General features: G+C 31.5%; 1 long non-coding RNA gene across 1 annotated transcript; it reads left to right on the top strand.

Annotated features, from left to right (window-relative positions):
• The first annotated feature begins 7,524 nt into the window (after window positions 1–7,524).
• Window positions 7,525–11,504, top strand: LOC127723882 (uncharacterized). The gene is made up of 3 exons (XR_007992279.1): window positions 7,525–7,799; window positions 8,568–8,663; window positions 11,335–11,504. It is a non-coding gene; the product is annotated as an uncharacterized LOC127723882 (long non-coding RNA).
• Window positions 11,505–13,670: the final 2,166 nt, after the last annotated feature.

The following is a 13,670-nucleotide window of genomic DNA, read 5'->3' as shown; positions in this document are numbered from 1 at the left end:
AATGGAAAACAACTGTCATATTCCGGACAATTAGGATAATAGCTAAACAGATCTAAGATCAACTTTGATTAGTATGTTGATAACTATTTAAACATTTGCATTCGTTATTGAAAAGACAACATAAGGTCGTTTATTGAATTAGCATCATGAGGTACACTCCTTACCAAATTTTTGAAAACATTTATATCTAATTGAATCAATGACTTGCTGGACCTAAAATAGAACCATTCTAATAGAGGGTCAAATTAATTGGATGAGCTGCTACCTTAGGTTGTGTAAAATAACCAAGTTGGACAATTTGAAAATTACAAATAAAGTTTTTAGTTTAATCATACCAAGACCGATGCACTAGAAACTAGGGGATTTTTAATATCTTTACATCAGCAACTATGCTATAAGTTATTATATGAATATATGATATCAATTTATAAATTTGATTGACAGGAGATTCTGGAATAAACATGACCAGTTACACTCCAATAAAAAAAATGCTACTGATCAAAAGTTTAGAAAGAATAACAAAGCTCTCAACTGCTTAACGAAAATCATTGTCACAATTTCGACTAAGATCGAAAATTTTGGTTTCATAAATTATAGACAAACAACATAAATAAAAATCAATACACAGTGTAAAGCAACCTACATGTATATAAAATAAGGCAGTGAGGTATGATTGCCAACTAGACAACTATCCAACAGAGTCCAAATAATGTGGATTTAAGCAATAAATTGTCACCGTTCGGCCTTCATCGAGAAAACACACATCCCGTATAGTAGGCTATACATGACAAAACTTGAAACAATTTAAATGAAAAAAAAAACAAATACCGTGATTTAAAACAAAGATTTATATAGTTATCTAGTGCAATACATTTCGAATAGACCAACACAGATTTCCAATCCGCGCCATGTTGTAAGGACATCTTTTACTTTATAAGAAGAGTTTTACATATGCCAGATAAAGTACTTTGCAATTTAAAACTTTTACGGTAGTTGTTAAAAATTGCAATGTGCTTTAAAAAAATTTGTGAGGGGTTCAACGGAACCCCGTGTCTCGCCTGCGATTGTTGCTGTCAGTGTAAAAGTGTAATGTTGACTTAAAAAGTGAGTTCATTTATCAGTAAAATACAGAATTTAAAAAAGAATAAATTTTTTCTTTATATGCTATTTCATGGTCTTGAAGATTATCTTCTGTCCAAGTTTCATAACAATCCACGAAGGTTTACAATTTATCATGTCAAAAAAGATTAATTTCAGACTGTATGTAAATGTTAACTGTAAGTAACTAAGTCCATCTATTAGAAAAAAAACTGATACTGAAAAAACCTTTTTAGAATTTTGCTTATTTGATTATCTCTTAATCATAAAAAAAAAAACTTCTGACAACGTTTCATTAAATTCTATGAAGGTTTGACAAAGTGTAACAAACTTTAACCCCTGACTTTGAAAAAAAATATTTTTAAAATTTTGCTCTTGTTACTACATTTTTGTCATAAACAAGCCTCTGTCCAAATTTCCTAAACTTCCATGAAGGTTAGTCAAAGTTATTGATTTCTAACAAAACTTTAACCACAGACTGAACCTAATTGTTGACGCAACCAACGCCGGAATCTAGGATCGCTATATATCGCTTTCATAACTTAAATGTCCCAAGCTCAACACTAATAAATGTGTCTCGATTCACTTCAAACAACAGCTGAATAACGATGATGTGGTATGCACTTTGTGTGAATGTTGTGATGGTACAAACACGAAAAGACACAGAGACTAATCGAAATAACTAAATGGAGATGATTAGAACGCATCAAGGGCAAAAGACAAAAAAAAAATGAATATTCTTACAAATGACTAGAAAGTATTACACAATTAACCTTGATATATTTCCTCAAACTTATAATTTGTAGTGTTGCATTGTTACAGGACATCAGGTAACAGTATAGATTGTGTGAACAGAAAAACATAAAGACGATAAACAAAGATGTATAATCTAATGATATTCATTACAATATTCTAAAGGGTGTAATTGTAACAGAAACACTAATGAACATGATTATCTCTAAATGACATGGAAAAAGCGAAATGTAAAATTAACAAGAAATGATTGTAACAGGATGCTGTTACGAAGTCTCCCAAACGAAGCTCCCATAATTCGTCATTCCCATGGTCGCCTGACATTGGGCAAAGTCCAGTACAAATTGGTTTGGTCCAGTAAAGTGATATGCATTAGTGACGCCTAGGAACAGATTCTGTATGTCATTCAAATCTTCGGGAAATGACGAACAGGAATATATATGGTTCAGAGGTGGGGATCTCGACCATTTACAAGATATTAGAACATTGGGGATGGGGGGAACCCCTTGAGACTGACCCTATATATCATTCAAATCTTCATGACATGACAAACAAGAATATAAATGGTTCAGGGGTTGGGAGTTCGACAATTAACAAGATATTTGAATATATTCAAATGACAGGGGGTGGGGATGACCCTTTGGGTCTTACCATGTATATAATTTAAATCATCTTGGCATGATACTGTATGTAAATTAAATTGCATGAGTTTCACTTCAAACCAGAAAGGAATTGTGGATTGCAAGGTGTTTCTCTATATAAATGGCAAAGCTACTACATATATATATATTTAGATTGGATAAAAAGTCCCCTATGGTCTCTCAATGAAAAAAATAAATATATGGTGCACAACTACAACATATATTAACTTATTAAGTATGTGTATGTATATAACTTTCACTTCAAAACATTGTGTGGTTGGGAAGAGTTGGGGATAACAGGTTGTTACTTGCACACACCGCTATTGGTTATACCTTTTTGCCCCACAATAGTCCCAATAAGTAATAAGTTCCAATGAATGACGTATAACATGTACAGTCAGGGGTAATACTTATACAAGTCATCTTTATTTACTTGAAGATGTAAGTAATATTTACTTGTATAATTTTGTAAGATTTTTATTTTATTTTCAAAGTTTTAATTATCTCCCCGTAATCTTCTCCAAAAATTTACTTATGCAAGTAATTTTTTTTACAACCCCTTACATTCTCAAGTTTTGGGAGGTCAAAACATGGCTAAACAAAATTTTTTGGGTTTGCTAATTAATTTTTAATTAAAATTCAACCTTTTATCTCAAGAACTAAGCAAAGAAATCTATTGCGCTAAGTAACTGCGCAAGGCCTTCAAAAATTGCTCCCTGGAGGCTTGTAAATGAGCAGTATTTTGAAGATAACAGACAAATGAGATTTTCATTGTACATGATATTATACTTTTATGAAAAGTAAAGACAACTATTAATGAGACACAATTAAACACTCTGTTAGAGCAATGTACTGAAGAGAAATTCGAGAGTAGAAGAAAATAAGACTTTATTACTTATATAAGTAAAAAATATGTGAATGTCTAAGGGATATAACTCTACCTCTAAAATAATTTACCTATATTTGTATACCAGTAAATAAAAAACACTTGTACAATTATTACCCCTGACTGATGTATAAGATATAGTGATGAACAAAATTTCTGACAGACAGACAGATGGACGAGCAGACGGACACCCAGTACAAACACAATATGTATCCCTACTATTGTGGAGAGAGACATTACTTACAAATGCTGTAATGTTGTTGCTTCTTTACCTGAGTTACTGATATCATTTCACCTGTGTACTTATTATTAAATCCACATTTATAAAGTCTAAGATCTGGTTGAGAAGTAACAATTTCTATTCCATCTAAATTTCCCAAACAGATTGATTCGCTTCATTACAAAATCTAAAATAAAATATGACAACATAATTAAATATAATCATTGAATTGTTGAAATGTTTTGTAAATTTTACTGCTCATGCTACTGATGTACAAACCTAAAACAATGTTGAACTTAAATATAATTTTACTGCGAAAAAATCTTATATTAACTGGTATTTCTCATCCACAGTTTTGTAGCAATATTGTCTATAGCGCACATAAAATAAAAGTGTCCTACTAGACTAACTATTCATCTAAATTCATTTGTATTTAGGATACAAATATAATATTATAAATAAATTTGCAGTTCGTGTATTTCAGTAAAGATATCTATGAGCTTGTTGAACCAAATTATAGTGAGATTCTTTTTTAATTACAGTTACATATTCATACAAATTCACATTTATATTTCCAGATCATTAGTTTGTACTTATACATTCTGGTCTTGTACATAAGATTATTTCTTGTGGTTATTTGACAGGATTATGTAATTGTAAGAAATGTCAATGTTGACTTTTGCTGCAAAATATCATGATTTACTGAATGGGTCCTTGAGCTCTCATAATGACTCTTTTTGTTTTCCTGTCGTCTTTGTAAGTCATAATCTCTATTTCTGTATTTGACCTTATGAATAGAAGGGGGATGGTTAAGGCATAAAAGGTGTGAACTTCAATGTGATTAGTAAGACAATAATTCTAATGACTGTTTAGGTTCTGCTTAAACATAGACATAAATGGAAGCTGAGTTTATTTTATTTCAACTACTGTGGATTCATTTATTTTCATGGGTACCAATTTTCGTGAATTGAGGAAATATTGTCGTTTCGTGGATTTTGAATTTCATGTTTTTAGCAAAATCTGCCTTTAAAGTATAGAAAATGTGTACTTTTTTGAATATTTAATTTCGTGGTTCACCTATACCCACGAAACCCACCAAAATTGATATCCCATGAATAATAATGTATCTACAGTACATGTATATACATACATTGTATAAGTAGGATTACTCAAAAGATGCTTTTAAAACAATTTTTTAATTCTATTTTCCATTTGAAACAGAAATCATACGATCATGACCATGAAGACAGGAAACAATATTGACAAAACAACTGAATGAATATAAAACAATGGCATATATTGACACCTAAATGACACTTCTCAAAGTTTTCCCAGTCTCTCCAGGAAGGAAAAGTCACTTTTCTGTTTCCAAAATCCTATTTCCTGCCGCAGTTCTATGGTTCTCTGAGGGCACTCTGGCTTCCTCCAACAATAAAATCTGACTGACACAACATAACCAATAGTGCTGAAAGTGGCGTTAAACACCCATCGATTAATCAATCAATCCAAAATCCTGGATTTGTTCCTGAAATACAGCTTCTTGTAGTAAAAGGTAAAGAGTTAAAGTTAAAATATATTACTTACTCTTCCCCTAAGCAGCATAGATATGCAAATTTACCAAAAAGCTGTCTTAACAATCCTTTAGGTACACCCAACCTTGATTTCTTCACCAGATTGTAACGTATTATACTACTATAACTTTCTTCATGAGGTAAATAAACTTCTGCACATTAATTATGGATGCCACTCTTCTGAAAGCTCTTTTTGAAATGTTAAAAATAAAAATTAGCCTCAATTTAAACATGTTTAAAAGGGACTAGATGAAGACAAAGATGATGTCCTCACCAAAAATATAAATCAAGGGAAAATATCTATAACTTTTTTATTAAGAGCAAATCCGCCAGAAAACCATGCAATATTCAGAAAATCGTCCAAATCGACAATCACAACTTGACAAATTTTTATACATCATCTTAATCCTTGACATTAAATAAAAGAATTTGACCACTTAATTTTTCCCAGAATCGTATCTATTTTTAGTAACAGCCTCATTTGCATAATTCTGTAAATTCATAATGAAACCAAGGAAAAATCCAACTTTTTTATGCCTTTTAAGAATGACTCAGAAGCATATTAAATGGGGTAGTTGAGTTTTTAGAGTAATGTCAGCTGACACTCATCCATTTTACTATGTTATGATTAATACAAATGAAAATTTAAACGATTTGGCACATTGCCAGGAGAAGGGACACAAAGGCGGGGTTTTTCATACATGAATTTACGTGGTTTTCATTCGCTTCTATCTTGCAAAACCCATTCCGGATTTGTTTGCAACTTATATCGGTTTTAACTATGGGGTATGTTTTATATCAAAACAAAATATTAAGATTGGCAAATGACTATTATATGTTAATTTATGCCTTGGAAGAATGGTGATTTTAGTCCCAAATTGACACATTTTGATTTTGATTTTAATTAAATTCTAAACACAACTGGTACTAAAATGGCTCATAAAATCATTCGAACAAGAAAAATCAATTTGTCTGAAAAATGAAATAAGACGTATTTGTACTGCAAGTCCAAAAATCAATAAATTGTCTGAAACCAGGAAGTCCATCTTTTATTCTCTTCCATTGACTTATCTCCCTTGGGTAAGATCTCAAACATGTCAGCTCCCAGTGATGGTTTGGCAGACAAATGTTTACAGTGAAGTTTGTGACTTTAATAAAAGAGGGACGAAAGATACCAGAGGGACAGTCAAACTCATAGATCGAAAACAAACTGACAACGTCATGGCCAAAAATAAAAAGACAAACAGACAAATAATATGAGATGACACAACATGGAAAACTAAAGACTAAGCAACACGAACCCCACCAAAAACTGGGGGTGATCTCAGGTGCTCCGGTAGGGTAAGCAGATCCTGCTCCACATGTGGCACCCGTTGAGTTGCTAATGTTATTACAAATCCGGTAAATAGTCTAATTCGGTAAGTCACATTCGTGAAAAGGGAAAGGTATTGTAGTTACGACATAAGGAACATATCCGATATCATCTGTGAAACGGTTATTCCATAACGGTCAACCAACTCGTGATGGCGTCCGTAAAATTTACGAAGGGATGACTTCAACTTCACCATTTGGAACTCTTGGTTTAATAGCATCCTTGTGAGCAGCAATCCTCTATCAAGGAAATCATGATAGGAAACACAAGCCCGGGAATATCGTATCAATTGGGAGATATATACTCCGTATGCAGGCGCTGCTGGAATGTTGCTACATAGAAATGGAAAGTTCACAATTGGGAAGCTGAAATCATCTCTTTTGTCGTAAAGTTTTGTTTTCAACCGACCCTCAATTTCTAGATGTAAGTCAAGATATGAGGCAGACTAAACTGTATCTGTAGTATCCTTTATCTCTAGTTCGATGGGATAGATTCGTTCAACATAGTCACCAAATTTTGTATTATTTAGTGAGAGAATCTAGGATGAGCATGTGGGCTATCCCAGCCTTATACATCTACATATTACAAACTATTTAAGATATCTGAAATTATGCACTAAAGACCAAAATAGCATTTCCAAAAAAAATAATTACTGCCAAGAAATTTGACAATCATGACAATAATTTAGTGAATAAACATGATAAATATTGATTGGAAAAATAAGTCCATGAACAGCAAAAAGTGTTTTTAGATTTCAACGAGCAAAACAAAAGTATTCTAAATCATTCTTCGTAAAAAAAAGTGAGCGAATAGAACCACCTTGCTCGCACCAAAATTGAGATTGAGAGTGTCAAAACTGCTCTGGCGCACCATCAATAAATCAACGACTCTCTCTCTCTACCGTGGTATTGAAACTAGCATTGGTAACCAAACATATTCATACAGATACAGACTAGTAGTCTACCACTCATCTACATTTAGAAAGTCTGAATAATACTGACAACTATGGTGTAGAATTTCCAACAGGACTCCTTATTTTATATAAGACAAGGAGTGGTTTATTTTCCCATGGTTGTTACATCATCTTGTCTTTGAATATGCTCGAAGTACAGGGACTTTTATGGAATTCATTGACATGATAGTCAAGCAAGATGTCAACATCTCGTCCAACCCTCTTCCAGCAAAGCCAAAGCTGACCAAGGATCTTCACCCTTTCAAAACAGGCTGTATACAGGACGAGTTATTCCAGTAGGAACAGGTACAAATCTTACAATCAATTTGCATTTGTTCCATATAGTCAATCTGAAATTGGGGGACCAACAATTGATACATTAGCTAGATTAAAAAAAGGGGGGGGGTGTTGAAGGGGCATGTGAATATTCTTTTACACCTGACCTGTTTCTAAGACATCTTATTTATTTCCTATGGCAAAGTGCAAGCAAATAATATATATCCTTGTCAGCTTAGGACAGAATTTTAATTTTCAAGCTATTAACCAGGGTACAATATATATTTATTTTCTGCTTTAAAAAATCAATTTATAGACCAGAGTCATGATAATAATCAAAATCGATTTCAACATATTCAACGTTTAGCAGGTCAGGTTTTTATTCTGTTCCCCTAAGTTATATTTTCAGTTCTTACTGGAAGTTGTTCAGCTCTTTGTCTACTAAAAAAACTTTTATCTCGTGGAAAAGCCTCCTACAAATACATGTTTTACATACAACAAACTGTACATGTAACACTAGACAACTTTATCCGGAGAATAATATTTTTTTAATGAACTAATAGGCCATGGAGACTAAAAAAATCAAAAGCATTGCAAACTTTTGTAAAGTTCAATTTTAGGACCCTACATGTACGTGTATTTAGATTACTTATAGAGCCCTTTTTAAAAGAAAAAACATACATTTAAACTACATGCACAGTGATGCTACACTACCCTACATTTCCTGTCTGATATATTTTATTTCATGTAAAACAAAATTGAAGAATTATTTTACAGTTTAACACTTTTTATTTGTAGGGCTATATATATGCAAGCAATGCTCAATTAAGATGAATTTTTGTAAAAGTGACAATAGCCAGGTCATACTAAATACATGTATACAAGAAGATATTGGTAAGTTATTATTAACTTATATATTAATTTAACTGTTTGTATAACATGGTAATCATACAAAGTATATGTAATCACTTATATAATAACATAATTATACAATTATACAATTACATGTTATACATTTGTACATCAGTTTTATTAAACAGGTCTTTGTTAACTTGGTTTTCCCATTGAAAAATCACTTTGCTAATTTTAATTTGTAGTACTATATTGGGCGGCTCCTATAGTTTCGATTCAATAACTAACAATGACTAATGAACTGTTCATACATTCCATTTCAATTATTTTATTTATTAATACGTATTACTTTTACTGTTAAGTCTGTTTTTTTGTGATATCCATTTTACGTCACTCTGTATTTATCTATCCCGTCATACTTTGAACGACAAAATTGTTTTATGTCTACCTGTGCGAATTTCAAACGCACGATTTTACGCCAGTACTTAAAACCTTCCATCTTTTATGGGTGGATTTTACATAGATATATAAAATCGTATAATATAAGCAAAATGAGGATGTTAAACTTGATGTATGCCTTTTTGTGCTTCTTCGTTACATTTGTTTGTTTTTATAGTGATTAAGATGATAACACAATGTTGACTGCTGTACCCCTATTTTTGACAATTTTACCTATTGTGTCTGTTTGTTTTGTTCACGCATCGTTGTCAATATAATGGAATTTGATGCGACTGTCATACAAGTGAGAGGTTTATTATCTAGCTATAAAACCAGGTTCAATCCACCATTTTCTACATAAGAAAATGCCTGTACCAAGTCAGGAATATGACAGTTGTTATCCATTCGTTTGATGTGTTTGAACTTTTGATTTTGCCATTTGATGGGGGACTTTCCTTTTTGAATTTTCCTCGGAGTTCAGTATTTTTGAGATTTTACTTTTTCAAATATAAAAGGGGGAGATTTTTATTAGTACTTTTGAAGATATTTCACCTGTTCGATTAATTGATTGGTTGTTGGTAATGCTAATGTCCAATGGCAAATAGTTCATGCGTGTTTAGGACAAGAACAAATTAAAATAAATACATTATTTGGGTTCTTAATATGCTAAATCTAACAATGTATTTAAATAATTTAAGATGTTGCAATTGGGCCCCATTTTAAATTGGTTCACATTGATTTCAAAATGGTCCAAATTTTTTTTTCTTATTTCTACACAACTTGAATTCTTGAGGTTCTTTTGATATACAAAATTCAAATGTTTTATATTTAGATTTTTAATTTTGGTCCGGTTTTCAAATTTGTCCACATTTAAAAGTCCAAATGGTCCAAATTTTAACTTAGTTTAATTTTAACAAAACTTGAACTCTAATTACAATGAATTAGGGTTCTTTGAATAATAAATAGAAATAATCAAATATCCTGAATAGAAATATGTACTTAGATTTATGGTTTTGGTCCCAGTTTTCAAGTTGGTTCAAATTGGGTCCATAATTTAACTGTGTTTGATTTCAACAATAATTTTGAAGATGCTGAGTCAGCCTGAATCTAACCTGTATTTAGTTTTTGGACCCTATTATGAAATTGGTTTACATTGAGGTCCAAAGGGTCCAAAATTAAACTAAATTTTAAATCTTAATTTGATCTTGGGGTTCTCTGATATGCTGAATCTATTAAACTTTATCTTTATACCATATTTATTCTGTGTTAGAAACCTATTCTTTGTCAAATATTTAATCCCATTACAAATTTAGAGCTGTTGTAGCTTAAATGTTCTGTCCAAACTTGCATGTTTTTCTTCATCTTCCACAAAATTTTTCTTTTTCTGAGATAACTGGTGTTATCTTTTTAAATGAAACTTTAGTGAAAAGAAAAGCACAATATGTGGATGATTATCTGATGTCAAACATTTTCAAGATGGTCACCAAGGATGGCACAAATTTCAACACTTGTTAATTTAATGAAAATTGTTAATTAGGGATAGTCGTGGTAGTTTGACTTGCTAAACAAAGTAAGGTTGTTTTTTCTTCCAAAATGGCAAACATTTTCAAGATGGCCTTATATGAAAATTGACATAAAGGAATTATAGCACTTTTGACATGCCAACAAAACATTGAATTTTTTTTTTAAAGATGGACACAGCAAATAAAGGGTAAAATTTTCAATTTTGTTGAGTTTGAATTTAAAGAATATTGATATTTAGCTGTACTTTGACACAGAGAACAGATATAAAGATGGCAACCATTTCAAAGATTGTCACTAAAAGCGGTCAAATTATCACCATTGTCTGTTTTCAATGTTAAATTATATTGAGAGGTAATTTGACATGCCAAACCAAATGGAGGCAATTTTTATTGTTGTAAAGATGTTAAGGGCTATTTGGACATGCTTAAAAGGAGTGGATAATAACTATTCTGCAAAAATGATTTGGCTTTAGTTGGGAGAATTTTGTAACTGCATCCACTTACAGTAAAAGTTGTTAATTTTATTTCCTGTCAGTGGTATATATGAAATTAAAAAAAAATGTGGTATGATTGCCAATGAGAACAAATGACATAGAAGTAAAGCTATAGGTCTTCATACGCCATATGGCCTTCAACAATGAGCAAGACCTATACTGCATATATATTCAGCCATAAAAGGCCCCAAAATAAGAAAATGAAAAAATATGAAAACTAACAGCCTGATTTATGTATGTATGTTTTGTGGTTTTCAGATCTAGACTCGCAGCTAACCTTTCTTTCAGTGTCAACAACAACTGAACTTTCACAGCAGTCAACATCAGATTGGGAGACTGATAATGCTTCTAACAGAAACAATTTCAACCAACCAAACAAGCAACAGAAACTTTCCAGCTTTAAAACATCAGTTAAATCTTCCATGGGATGAGGTCTCAAAAAATACCAGTTCATCATTTATGGAGATTTTAATGTTATGGTTTTTCTTTTACAGGAAAGTTAATGTACACTTGTTTTATAGTAAAACCTATAGCCGTTCAAGTATAAAAAAAAAACATTCAACTTTATTGAAATTTGAAGATTCATATGACTTACAATGTATTTTAATTCTGTTATCTCCGAGGATGTGATGTAGAGCATTATAGGTACAGTAATCTTAACAGCTATCCAATTTCATTCAAAGTTCTTTATAAATTTTGCACTGGTATATATAGACTAAGTAATTTGTTTTTCGTCTAGTTATGGGATTTTTTTTTTGAAGCATTTATGATTTTCATGATGTTTGTATTGACCACATTGCAGCAACATAGATATAGGTACCTGGCAAATCTTGCCTTGTTAGCATACTAGGCTCAAAGGGTCATAAAAAAATTTCCATCACTAAGTGTCTGTTAAAATCATCTGTTTATAGTTTTCACTTTTAAACCATCATCTTAATAACTTTAGAAGAAGTGTCATACATATATATATGTATACAAAATTTAAAAACTTTTCAATATATATATATATATATATATATATTGATAAAAACTATCAACATGACAAGATCTAAATACCCAAAATTTTTCTGAAAAATTGGACATAACATCTATGAGCTATTGTCCCTGAAATGTGTAAATTTACAAATTTTCACAGTTTTCTGCTACTATTCGACAACTATATCAATATATTATAAGAATAAATTGCAAAAGTGGTCAGAAGAAACTTTTTTTTACAGTCTGAACTTATTCTGAATTGTTTAACTTCTAATTTAAATTGATTGCGTTTGAAATATGTGTTTTTTATCGTTTTAGGTGCACAATTTGTCAATACGATCTATTTCGGCTCCTGGGAGCCTCTAGATTTATAATGAATAATTTGTATTTATGTATGATTATTTTCTTAATGTATTAAATGAAACATTAATTATTCTTTTCCATTTGTTGTTATACTTATTTATAAGTCCAGATCCTATCATATGTCAGTAGTTACAAATTAGACGGCAAAATAGAGAAAATTTGAATATGCAGGTTACCCCATTTTGTTGTGGCATATACCAGACACCAACATAATTTGCCGAGCTTGATATTTTTTTGATTGGGTATATAAAGTTATACCTTGCAAGTAGATATGTTGTTTTACAATAATAAACGGGTCTTGGAGTATTTTTGCTCTGAAAGATGACCAAAATCAGCCATTTTGGACATGTAGCTAAATAAGAAATATTGAAACAGTTAGATTATACATACACTTAATAGACAGCATTGTTAATTCAATGCATTCTTACACTTAAAGTGATGTATTACTAGGAACAACTATCAAAAAATTATAAATGTTACCATATGTTTTTATTTAAACCAGCGAAATATGCCAAAAAGGCTTATTTTTGCTGTTTTCGAGCAATTTTATCTGTTAAAACATGGCACTCAAAAAATATCCAGATCGGTTCAATATTTTCCCAAAAAAATTTAGCAATAACAAAATATATCCACAAAAAAAACCCCAATAACTATTCTCTCCATACCTCATACATTTGTCATACAAGGAAAGAAAAAAGTAAAAAATAATATTAAGTGCGGAAATGACTTTAAATAAGTGCCGATTTGACTAGATGACGATTTGACCAGGTGCCGATTTGACTTTCTTTAGGTGCCGAATAGACCAGGTGCCGATTTGACTTGTACCCGCACTACACAGTTCTTGAAGTGATGTCTCATTTTGTGTTGTGTACAAATGTTTGCATCCTCTTTACAACCATTGCTTTTTCACCACTAATTGAACATATCTACATAAATCCAAGTTTCCATTCGAAATTCTGTTATGCGGAACAAATATATGTTGACACCTCAAGTGAAAATACAAAAAAAAAAATATTAAAACGATGTCTTGAATACATGTAGTTTACTTGCAAAACATAATGTTAATTTTGGATGCCAAAATAACTACTTCGAGTGCCGATTTAACCAGGTCTCGATTTAACCAGGTGCCGAAGTGACCTGAATTCGTGTAGTGCTACATGTAGATGTACATGTCACTAAGGAGCATTGGACACCATATGGTTGCAATGACAAAATTGATGGTATAGGTATTCTATCTAGTCCTTCCTGAAGCTCGG

The sequence above is a fragment of the Mytilus californianus genome, unplaced genomic scaffold (assembly GCF_021869535.1).
Source record: "Mytilus californianus isolate M0D057914Y unplaced genomic scaffold, xbMytCali1.0.p SCAF_1, whole genome shotgun sequence".
Lineage (NCBI taxonomy): Eukaryota > Metazoa > Mollusca > Bivalvia > Mytilida > Mytilidae > Mytilus > Mytilus californianus.
Note: the sequence above shows the minus strand (reverse complement) of the source record. Positions and strands in the feature narration are given on the sequence as shown.